Here is a 12,854-nt window from a genome sequence, read left to right as displayed (position 1 = left end):
TCCATAAAGTAGATAAATTTTCCTTATTCCTAAATGGGGACCAGCAGTCTACCTGATTTGATCAATCCTAAGTCTAGAAAGACATCAGTAAATGCTCAGCCATGCCGTGGTAGTCAGTGCACATTGGTTACTCCAGAAAGCAGAAAAATATATTTTGATTCACTGTACAGTGTTTTGTACATGATGTGTACTGATTTTAAAAAAGGGCATAATTGAAAATTTAAATAGGAATCACAGAAAAACCTTGTCAGCTCTCTACTCAGAATTTTTCTTCTCCCACTTAAAACCAGCATCATCACTTTCCAAACTTTGTATGCTGGTTTTTGAAGAACTAAATTCAAATGTATAGGCTGAACTGAGTTCACATTTTTTTTCCCCCCTAAAGTAATCTAATGTTCTAATACATATGAATTTTGACAGCAAAGTAAGAAACCAAACAAACCCCAAACAAACAAGTAAACCCCCTAAAAGCCTGACTTGAGTTGCCCCTTGCTCTCAGCAGCTCTGCTTTGTTGTGATTGGCACAGGAATGGTTCTCCCTCATTAAAGTTTCTTCTCTCAAAAAACAGAGATGAGAATCTCTCTGAACATAATTCAAATAATTGACTGTCTGCATCTATTTTTGTTGATATATGTCAACACTGCCAAACTAACAGAGCTGTTAGTTAGCTAAAGCAATTGTATAGTACCAAAAAAAAAAGCAGTACAGTACGTGAAATACTTGCTTTTGTGCTCGTTACCAAAAAGGTATTTTCTTCTATTTCAAAACAATGCAGGTACATTACGACACCAAAAAGAAAATCAACCTCCAAGTAAGGTGGACTTTAGACACTGTGACATACAACTCCATAGGTTACTACTTTTCAGCTTCCAATTTGAGAGTGATGAAAAATTGAAGTTCATTGAATTACACCATACAGACAACTTCTCGGCTGAAATTCAATTAAAGAATCTGTGAACTAGTATTTTTTCAGAGCTGCCAAAAAAAGAAGTGTAATCAACAGGATGGAGAACTATTGAAATAATGAAACTATGTTTAAAAGTTCTGAACCACAGTACTGGATCCCTGTTATACTGTCAGCCCATTTTTTTTGTGTGTACAAGCATATGTTCCAAAGTGCAACACAGATATCTTTCAGCATGAAAACCTTAATATTCTTTTACTTTTTGCAGTGAAATGAGCAACAATTCTGATATATTCATCAACACAAAGAAATGCTGTCTGTCTTTGGTTTTAACACCTAGTGATGGAGGTACTGCAACTATTTTCAATTCACTGCTTCTTGCTTTCCAGGTTTTGCATTGGATTCTATAAGCCTTAGATAACTGTAGCTTATTTGAACACATTTCATTCGTAGTACTTAAACCCGCAATGGTTCTTCTTTGAGACTGGAAGGGCTATTTCTAATCTCAGTTTAGAGCTCGCTTGTTCTGATATTTCAGGGACATTTAGCTGTTACATGTCAAAAAAAGAATGACTAAAACCACAACACAGTGAAATCATCACAGCTCTACCTCCCTCTCTACAGGCAGATAAGTAGGTCCATATTTTCTTTCTTCTGTGTCAATGCACTATCCCTTGAGCACAAATTGCATCCCCCCAAAGCTAATGCACTTTCTAAGGCATTATCCCACCTTCCTCCTATGCTTCTGCCTCTTTCAGATCAAGCACCTGTACAAGTGAGCTTCGCATAATAAACCCCCTCATCAAGATGAAGATGCTGCACAAGCTTGAATTACTATGTTCTCAGCCATGCTGGGACATCAACATAGAATCACAGCATTGCCTAGGTTGGAAGGGACCTTTCAGATCATCGAGTCCAACCATCAGCCTAACCCTGACAAAAACCATCAACTTTGTAGATCACAGCATCTCCTGAGATACTGTTACTCTCTGGCCAATATGTCTATTCAATATACCACAAAGAAATTTCCCAATGAGCAAAGATACAGTAGCTAGCCTTTTTTGTCAGACTCAGAATTATGCCAATGTTTTTTGCTGCCCAGTCTATCAGATGATGCCTGCTTCTGTGGCGCCTCAAACCAGTGGAAATCCAAACTGCCAACGCAAGGGTCTATTGTCCGTTTTTCTGCACCCAGCTAACAATGCTGACAACACCTCACGTCTTACGAAATAATCATTGTGTTGAAGGTGCTTGGGTGGTGATGACTATCTCTGCCTTTTCCCAGCTTTTTTTTCCTCCTTCATTTTTCTTCACTGTTTTAACAACAATTGAAAGGACTGCAAAAAATAAATACAAAAATATATTACCCTAGCACTAAACACTGACCATCTGATTAGACAAAACCGATTCAGTTGAATTTGAATTTCACTGGGAATCCAAAACAAAAATGTATGGGAAAATGTAGTGATACATGTTTTATTTTTACTTGTTTGCAAAAAAAGCCATAACTTTATCAAACATTATAAACACTTGCACTGCTGACAATGCTCTTCAAACATCAACTACTGTAATTTTCCTTGCATTTGCATAACACTGGCTGATTAAGCTGTCAGAATTTTCTTTGCTGCTGGCTGCAGAAATCAAAAATAAAAACACAGCATTTGCAGTGGTTTTCCCTCACAAGATTTTGACGCCAGGGTGTAAGAAACAGTAAAATGGCTAATCTGAAGCGTATGGAGGAGCATTCTCCTCAATTACTAATTCTCTCATCCATGCAGAAGTTAACTTCTTTTCCCCATGTAAGATCTGCCTCAATTGGCAGCAACCCAACCCATGGACCTGCAGTCCTGCCTGAAGGGGACACTGAAGCGGACACCCTCCTCCTTCACAACTCTTACTAAATCACAGGGTCTCTTACCCTGCCGGTTTAATTCTTACAGGAACTTCAAAGCCTCAAGGCCTGCACCATCTGGGACCCTAGAGAGCTATCTCAAGAACTTAGCCTAGCTAGCCTCTGTGTTATTTCAAGGTTATGTAGTGCCCTTCCAGTTTATCAGACACATCTGGTTTGGCTCATATTGAAGTAGCATTGATATTCATCTCAAGATGCGTATGGCAAGATATAACTTATCCTATGAACACCCCACACTTATAACAAAAACTACCATGTAATTATTATTGCTGCCTTTACGTTGCTATGCAGTTTCCTCTCAAAATAATACGTGTTGTCTCACAGCTTATAATTAAATCATAATCTCTGTAACTTTCTACAGCAAGACCAAAGTTTTGATGTCGAAAGGGAGTTCTACAGAGAACTACTAATAATACAGAACATCTATAAAGCCAAAGAAATACTCTGTTGTGGATAAAAGAGTAGTTTGAATTCCTTTCCTTTCTGTAGAAAAGGATAAGTACAAGAACTTTTGCTGGTGAACACTTTTAAAATATAATTTTAAAATATTACAGAAAGATAAAGGTGATCAATCCATACCCTTTGAAATCATCCCATCTGGTTCCAATACACATTAAATTAATCCAGAGCAAATAAAAAACCCCACATATACCAGTTTAACACTGTTCCGAAAAGGAGTTTAACAATCCACAATAATCAACCATGAAAACAGATGCACTGAAGCTTCCCAAGCTACAGGAACTTATTCTTACAAATTGGTCTTCCTAGCATCAGCAACCAGCTTAAGACTTAAATCAACTTACTTTAGAAACAAAATTATACAGTAAGAACAAATAAAAGTTGTCTAGAATGCTTGTGTAATCACACCGTGAGAATTCTGACATTCTTTTCTTCTTAAAAGAACAGCCTAAATTGCCTCCAAACTTCCATTTGAGAACATTCATTTTCTCTGTTGTCATCTTCGTACTCATTTACAATAATTTTCATGGTTCAGAAAAATATCTGGTAAACAAGAATATGGATTTTATTTTTCTTATGAAAGAGGTACAGAATGGTCAGCCGTACTGTGATACAGCAGCGTGCTTCTACACCGATTTGCAACTAATCGGCTTTCCTCATTGTTGTCTTAGACTGACTTCACAGGGAAATTAGTGATACTCTTATTGTGCTTATTGTGAAGCCTTAATCTCTACACTATAAAAAGATACTGTTATGATTTAGTATGCCTTTAAGTACTTCATCCAAGCTATACCTGTTTCTTCCCTTATACTTCAGACGTGCATTCTGAAAGTCAAACAATAGTAGATACTTTTCATCCTTTATAGATTTGGTCTAAGGTCACTGAAATGAATGCAAAACCTCAAGTCTCAATTGAAATCGAAGTAAAACTGTACATTGTTATGTCAATATTTCTTTTGATCTGAAAAAAAATGAGCTTCTATTAAATAAGGGTCTATCAGGCTCAGAGGGAATGTAAGAAACTTCAGAAGATTATGATTGGTTTAGTGGTCCATATTTCTCTCTTCCACAGCCTATTCTATTAATCTCTTTTCTAAGACCTTCTCTTCCCCTATTTCAATGAAAAAAATACTCTTATTCCCTTCCAGACCTTGCAAGACTGCTCCCTACACATTCTCTAAGCAGCCTTGTTATCTCTATCCTTTTCTAGAATATAGATCATCGTTTTGTAATGCCGTCCAGCCAAAAAGCAGTTCCCGCTCTCCTTCAACAGCATTTCAGAGAACCACAGGGTTTTCCTTTCTCCTCGCTTCTGGGAAACAATGGACAAGAAGGAAGAGGGTGGAGCAAGAGCTATCCTAAGAAACAGGAGGGATACACATTGAGAGGACTCTGCTACTTCTTTTAACTGGGAATAGCATCTGCTTTACAGCAAAGTGCTGCCTCATACAATAACAGACTTCAGCAAACTGTCCAGCTAGATCTGCAAAAACCAGGTCTGTGGTGTTGCACAGGGACTTTCCAGTTGCTAAACGGTTTGGATGAATTTGAGGACCTATCAACACACCCCGTTCTTTCTTCATTTGCCTCAATATATTAATTCTTTCCAAGGTGTAAAAGACTAAAGCAACATTAACTGTGATGGGGAGGAGATGGCAGGCTCAACATGCATTAATATTATTACAGACATCAAGATGTCTGTGCAACCTTGATGAATTATTTCTAAAAATAGGATTGATGCAGGTGATCGGTTCTACAGTTTTTGTCAGAAAGGTAAGCCCCCCCAACCCAGATATCGATTGCTTACAGTAGGACTATGTTTAAGAATGATAAAAGGCATTTCAGTGCAAACTGTGTCCACAGACAGCTTGAGGCACATGCAACAAAAAAAGTTTGGTTTTTTTTTGTTTTGGTGTATTTACTTGCCTTTTTCCTTTAAGTGTTGCCAGCTACCCAGCTCCTACAGTAATCGCTGTTCTACTTATTTCTCTGATTCCAGTTTGCGGTTATCTTTTAAAATAACAAAGAAGTATTGGTTCATTTTTGTAAGAGCAGCACCTCACAAGCAAGACATAGGCAAAAAAGAGGGAAAAGAGAGAATGATGGGCATGAGATGATGGGCATGAGAGATTTTTCTACTGTTTTTAACTGTGATATGATGGCTGTATTGCAAAGACAACAGATAATATTCTTTTATATTAATTATATGCTGTCATTTAAAAGTTAAGTAGCATTTCAAATCACAAGGTGACTTCAACAGTCTTCACAGAAGATGCCAGCAATATTGTGCCAAAAGTCTTGACAAGAATTGATGCCAGCAGTTTTGAGCCTCTCACAGTGTACGCACTGAGGACCCAGTTACTTGAACAGTACAACTAGCACTTATCTACGATGAAGGCAGTTACTGCTCCACTGGCAGGGAAATTCAGAAACTCAAATAAAACTATGCATCTAGTTTCTTATTCAACCCGAATTTATATTAAAGGACAGATATAAAGGTTGACAAAATGTAATGTGTTTTCTCTTTTTAGGCAGAATCTTTGCAGATTTCACAGGTATGCTTTTCTTAATAATGCTACAAATGCCTTCATGCCCACTTAAAAAAAACCAACAAAACAACAAATTTGTAGCCAGGTTTGCTACAACAGTAGTACAACCGTTTATATGAGATAAAATAAAGAATTTATGAAATGACAAAAAATAATAAATAATTAATGAGCATAGGAAGTTCCACCTCAACATGAGGAGGAACTTCTTTGCTGTGAGGGTGGCAGAGCCCTGGCACAGGCTGCCCAGAGAGGTGGTGGAGTCTCCGTCTCTGGAGACATTCCAAACCCGCCTGGAGGCGTTCCTGTGCCACCTGCTGTGGGTGACCCTGCTCTGGCAGGGGGTTGGACTGGATCATCTCCAGAGGTCCCTGCCAACCCTACGATTCTGTGATTCTATGAATAATCAGCACTACCAAACCCTGCACCTTCAACTTTCCACAACTATATTGTAAACAAAGAAGACAAATTTATAAGAACTTTAATTTAGTTTTATAGTTTAGAGCTTTCTGCTTTGGTCAGTCACCCTTCCATTTTTTATTTCTAAGAATGTGGTTTTTAATCATATGCCTAAATGGAAGACAGAAATACGTCAGCCCACGGAGGCGTTTGTGGCTTCTGAGTCCAGCCACACAGTGACATCGATGACAAACTGAAAGCCATCCCTACTCGAGATACAAGTCATATTTCAAACACGTCTCCCTTCATTTACCCGCCATCAGCTGCCTTATGTGTCCCATTTAGGAAATCTCTCATTTGCATTCTTGAATTTCTGGTTTATTCAGGGCCATAACTCTTACTGCTGGACTGTCTGACATAATTATAACCTGGTATCTGTTTAATTTGTATGTGAAATTCTGTGTTCACAGCATGTAACCTCTTGTCCTAAGTACTATTTAAAAGTTCCTGAGAGACTCAGACTATTAGAAAAGATGGATTAATTAAGAGAACGCTAGTAATATGTTGGTAACTGTGAGGCAACAACAGGTACTATTTATCATCGTGTAAATATTTCAAATATTTTGAAAAGAAATCATTATTGAAAAGGATAGTGCAATTCTGAGCTAAATATAATTATTTCTCTTATAACTTCATTCTATCTTATTCAAAATTTTAAGGTGTGCAAATATGGAACTACACTGCTTTTATACTGTGAAAACAGAGATTTAAAAAAGGATTCATCTTTTTCATAGGATTCATTATTCTATCTGCCTAATGCTGGACAACTTCTGTTAACATCTTTCAGCCTTCCTCTCTCCTCCAAAATACTGGTAATGGAAAAACTCTTTCCTCTCCTACCTTCTCTCATATAGTATTGGAAAGAAAAACACAGGAAGAGGGACTCTCTCTACTACAGTGATTTTAGAGTGTGTGTCTGTGATATTTAGTAAAAAACGGTGCAAGTTTTTTTCATTTAAAGAAATGGACAACGTTCCCACACCGTGATGCAAATAGTGTTAATAGTGATGGGTGTATTTTGTCCTGGACTACACTGGTAACTCCCACACAAATTTCACAGAAGTCAGGGTTCCATCTGAAGCCGGGCCTGCACTGCACATTCCTCCATAGCACTTCCAAACATTTCAGCCGTTGTGAGTGGTACTTTCTGGAATCTCATTATAATAGATTATGCATGTTTTATATGTTGCCTCAGAGAACTGCATATTTTAATACGCACACATATCATCAAGAAATACTAGATCTGCCAGTTTTACTTTATCTACCCTTCATAGATAATTTGCCTTCTGAACAGAACTGAAAAGAGATTTTAAGTGATTTTAATACAGGAAGAAATCCAGCAGCTGGAGCCAACTGCTAAAAAATTTGAAGTCCTATTAATTTTTTATCATATGTCCAAAAGGACACTGCTCTGTGTAGATTATAGAGGCATATTCAAATAAGCTGAGGAAGGAAGCTTCAGACATTGTTCTCAGAATAATTTTAAGTAATGGATAATGATGCCCATGAAAAGATGAGGGAGAAATAAAAAACCTAAGAAAAATCTTTCTTGATCCACCAACCAACTATGCAAGCGTGTCAAACACATGCATTTTCATTTCTCTAAGAACACGTTCAACGAAGCATTAAAGAACATATTACCACGGAGACAGCTGTGTTCTAGCATACCAAATCAGGAGACATACAGGTTACTTTCCTGATTTATGTATCCCATAGCATCTTCCTGCCAAGGCTCAGTCCCATGACAGAGTGAGCAGACTAATTCTAAAGACGTATGCTATGCTTCATCTTTTCTCAAAATCTCAAGCCATTGTGATCGTGGTAGAATCTGACAGAAACTAAAAGATTTATAGCGCTAAGCTTCGCACAGCTTGCAAAGATGACCAAAGCAGCACTTATTTCATACACTTACTAATTGTATCATAAAAGCCAAATCAGGCTGCTTACAGTGATTAAACCTCATGGAAGTTAAATGGCAAAAGATCTTTATTCTAGATTTTTGACCTTTCTCTTTAAATTCTCAACACATAGGACGTAGGACATAAATTCTTTATGTTCCCACTGTAGCTGGGATATTTTTTCCTCTTTCAAAGCTTTCCCTGCCAAAAAAGCTACTACTGCTCACTTACTGCATGCTTTTATTCACTGTTCATCAAAACTTGAACCACATCTCAGAAAACGTCATTGCTAAATAGCAAAATTTGTAACAGTATCCCCTACCATCTTGTTAAAGAACCTTGAGATGACAAATGAAAGCTCCAGATCCCTTGGTACACAAACAAAAAGCACTGCTGATGCAGAAATGAAAGAAAAGGAAGTTAAAATCACGTTAAAAGGTCTCAAGCAACAGTAAGCACAGTCAATCTGAAAGCAAAGTTAATTCTTCAATAGCCTAGTCTATCACTAAGGGTCAACACACATCTAGATAATAAAGCAACAAGTTGCAGCTTACCTTGAAGAAGTTTAGTGGCATATCCTCTCATGAAGTAAAAGTGTTCTTTAGTCCCCCCCAAAAATATATTAAAAGAAAATGTATGGTAGAAGTCATCACTCACAAAGAACATGGCTGAATCCACATAAGACTTACATGGATCTTAAAGGCAGGGATAGTGGCCTGTATTAGTAAATTGGTGAAAATATTGTCTATGCTCTTATTACCAAATTACTTAATTATCAGTGCTGATTAAATTACAAGAGTAGATCATTATCAATAGTGGGGCAGGACAAGTAAGAGGAGTTCAAAATAGAAAAAAGGATTACTTCCTTGGAATGACCTAGGTTCTGACAGTATCTTTCTTTGAGCATATTGTCATTACATACCTTGAAGTCAGAGATACTTTGAGGAAAGGAAGCAATTCCTATTTCTACTAAGCTATCTATTAAAGGCAAGTTAGGAATAATTACATCAAGCCTGCCGTGATGCCTAACAATAGAACAAATGATGCGTTAGAAATACCTTTCAATCTAAATAACATTGGACTTCTCTGTGTAAATAGGATCATTTATAGTGCCAAATGAGAAACTGTATTTGCATCCCGAATTAACTTTTTTTTTTTTTGATAAAACTGAAATCACGTTTTTTCCACTGATACTGAACTATCACTCAAAGTAGCCACTCTTTATAGAGAGTCAAGGAAAGCCATCAAAGTTCATTTTACTCACTGCAACTAAAATACACCGTTCACGGGCACACAGGGCTTTATCCCCTGTTTTCAAGGTCCACTTTCTATAGACTGTTACCAAAAGAAAAAATTTAACCCAGGTCCTTTGTTGCCTTGTAATTGCCCATCATTTTACAGCCTGTACACAAGATCAGGGAAGAGATCATACAAGAGCTACCATTCATGTACATGTTTAGATCATTTAGGGAAGAGAAATGATTTTGTAAGCCTTAGCACAAGACTCAAAGTTCTGTGTTTTCATGCTTTAACACTGGCTAGGCCAAGACAGAGCACTGGATGTAACCAGTGCCCTAGGTACTGTATGGTTTCTATTGCCATTTAGTATCGGTTAAGAGCCAGCGGGTAGGAACTGCAACAATGAACATTTTTACTGGTTATAAGAAAATAATTGACAACAAGTCAATTGACAACAAGTAGGTGTTCACCTACTTGAAGAGGTCATGGAGTCTCCGTCTTTGGAGGTACTTGAAACTTGACTGGGAACAGCCCCGAGCAGCCTGGTTGAGCTTTGTTGGTAACCCTGCTTTGAGCAGAGGGTTTCACTAGGCAATTTTCAAAGGTCCCTTCCATTCTGAAGGATTCCACGGTTGTCCTCATTGCACACTGTGTCCTGGAGTCATTTCCGAGCACTTAAGGACTTTCAAAATGCCATTCAATGCATAGGGCAATGGGATCTCATTTCCAAAGGTATCTGAAACTAAGTTCAAATAAACTGAAAGGGTTTTTTAAGGAATACTATGTAAAAAGCCCAACCAAAAAAATTGAATGCGATGATCAATCAGCAGATTAGACCCTCTTTCAGGTAGTTCTCTGTGATATCTTACTACAGGTTGGTGGTTTTTTGGTTTTTGTTTTTTTTTGGTTTTTTTGTTTTGTTTTTTTTTGTTTTTAGCATAAAACCTAAATATGAGGTGGAATTGACAAATTAACTGTTGCAAGTTCAGGCTGCAGGCAGGTGTCATAGCTAAAAGTCATCGGTTTTAAAAAGCACTTAAATTCAACGTGTATTACAAGACAAGCAAATAGTAGAAAAATACAATTGTGTTTTGGGAGTTTTGAAATCTTAAACAAAACAGAAAGCTGTGCAGAGTACCACACATTGCATGATAAATGCCACCACAAATCCCTAAGAGAAACAGACCACTGGTCCAAAATATCACTCTTTTTATGGCCATACTGTTTTCCCTGATTACTTTTGTACAGAAGAGCTTTGCAACCTCCCACTCACACATCTAACAGAAACTTCTCACCAACAGCACATACCCACATAAAAGAATTTTATTGGGAAAATCTTCAACCAAATACAAAGCAATATGCAGCAGACTGTGGATTCTGGTTACAAAGTGCAGTAAAGAAGAAGTCATCAGGTGTACTGACGGTTACCTAGCTTAAATACCACTTGTTTTGAATAAACGCACTGCATGTATTCCTGCTTTTGGGAGTTGCTTCTAGCAATGCCTCTATCTCCTAAAATACAGGCTGTGAAAACCCTTTTAGAATCCTATCCAGTCACCTCAGGGCAAAACCAAATTCAATATGACATCTCATGTAACAGGAACATCAATTATTAAAAAAAAAAACAAAAACCCAACAAAACAAAAACCCAATGCCAAAACAAGCAGTCTTTCAATACTTTGTCATGTTGTGTTATCAGTCTTCAAATGTGATTCTCACAAATGCAAAGATAACATTGAGCAACCAATAATAAACTGAAAGAAACCCTTAGTATTTAAAAAGAATAAGCTGCCTGTTATACTAAGTGTACTGCAGACAGTGCAATGGAACGCTCCTGAAGGCTGATCTATATAACTGCTAGACAATCCTTAAGGTCCCTTCCAACCTGAACCATTCTGTGATTCTGTGATTATTGTAACGGTGTTCATACCCACACTGATATGGCCCCTTTACACACCACTCTTTCTTTTTTTTTTATTTTTAATCTTCCAAGAGTAGGTGAACTCTATTCTATGCATGTTTGTCAAAATCAGGTTAGAGATTTTCATAATTGGCACTCCCTCGGCCTGCCATTTTCTTCACTTGCAGTCAAATGACATTGAAAAGGGGACTGGAATACTTTCATACGTTTGAAAGTGTCAGAAACTCTTATTTCCACCGTAATCCTTGTGAGTGAGTGCCAGCTTTTAGTGAGGACAAGCAACAGTGGGGGCTACTGCCTTTCCTGAAGTATGTTTTGGTCTGTAGGAGGTAATGATCATTAATCAGCAACAACTAAAACCCGAAACACAACCTATACGGCACTGTCCTTCCCAAAATTTGCTAATGCTGAAGAATGACTAAAACAGAGACAGAAACAGTCACTGTGGTTTTTTTCCACTTACAGTTACCTCAGTGGTTGATAAAAACTGCTCCCCCACTAGCTGCCTGTGGCAATAGCCTGGGAAAGCCAAGCTTCAAAAAGATTTAAGATGTACAAAAACAAATGACAAGAACACCGTGCATGGAAGCTTGTGATTTAGTGGAATTAAAAAAAAAAAAAAATAGTCCCTGAACATGGCTGTAACAATCTTTCAAGACAACAACTGAAAAGAGAGAAATATCACCAGCTGTCTTGATGTTAGGTGATTTTGTTTTTTTAAATCAAGGAACTGTGTTGAAGGAGCTGTATGAGAAGATGAAGTCTAAACAAATAGATAGTTGGAATATTTCCTCCACATTACTGGAAATTGTACCTTTTGCTTATTTTGTAAAAAGAACTACAGGAGCTGAGGATGTCCTTGGAACAAAACAACATAATTTTTGACTTTGCAATTTACCAGCTGTTCGGCTAATGCCAGCTTGCACTGCACAGAAAATCCTACCTGGAAAATAGGAGTATTCTGTTCATTTCTATACCTTTATTTCATATTGCTTTGCCCTAGGTATTAGATGTTCCAGTTTTCTATGGGTCTTCTATACGAGGATAGCATTAAAACAAGAATTCCGTGTTTTAAAACTCCCCACAAGGTTTAATTGCTAGTGAAACCCATTTGGTTGCTTCATTGTCTTAACCTGAAGTGTTTACTCTTGATTTGCATTATCTGGAACATTTTACGACTCCTTTTTTTCCTGTGGATGAGCAAGAAATGGAAGTTGTAGAAGCATTCCAGTAAAACGTGTTAGACATCACAAATATTAATATGATCAAGCACATCTTGGAAAAGATGACAGAAATAGAATAGAAAAAGATAGGAGTCCTTGTGCTTCAAAGCTTAAAATGTCTGCAGGGATTAGGGAGAAATTTACCACTGTGGAGTCTGGACATATTCTCTTATCTGATCTCAAGCTCTTTTGACAAAACAAGCGAGACATAGCAATGAACTAAATGGACCATGTGTCAGCCAGAAACAATCCTACCAGGAAGGACAGTAAGCAAAGTTTCCATTGGCAGCAG

The 12,854-nt window shown here is 37.5% G+C and overlaps 1 protein-coding gene across 42 annotated transcripts in view; it reads left to right on the top strand.

Moving 5' to 3' along the window:
* Window positions 1-12,854, top strand: part of LOC141748935 (guanine nucleotide exchange factor DBS-like) — a 243,678-nt gene that overhangs the window by 145,078 nt on the left and 85,746 nt on the right. For 21 of the 42 annotated variants that reach the window (XM_074601727.1, XM_074601713.1, XM_074601726.1 and 18 more), the window contains 2 exons: window positions 1,174-1,253; window positions 4,487-5,049. The exons of 14 other annotated variants lie outside the window; for them this stretch is intronic. The gene's annotated coding sequence lies outside the window, so the exon portion shown is untranslated. The remainder of the gene's footprint in view (window positions 1-1,173; window positions 1,254-4,486; window positions 5,050-12,854) is intronic. 7 more of the 42 variants (XM_074601720.1, XM_074601737.1, XM_074601730.1 and 4 more) reach the window with 2 other exon arrangements.

Source organism: Larus michahellis, chromosome 9, assembly GCF_964199755.1.
Source record: "Larus michahellis chromosome 9, bLarMic1.1, whole genome shotgun sequence".
NCBI classification, from domain to species: Eukaryota; Metazoa; Chordata; class Aves; order Charadriiformes; family Laridae; genus Larus; species Larus michahellis.
The sequence above is the reverse complement of the archived record's forward strand: the minus strand, read 5'-3'. Positions and strand labels throughout refer to the sequence as shown.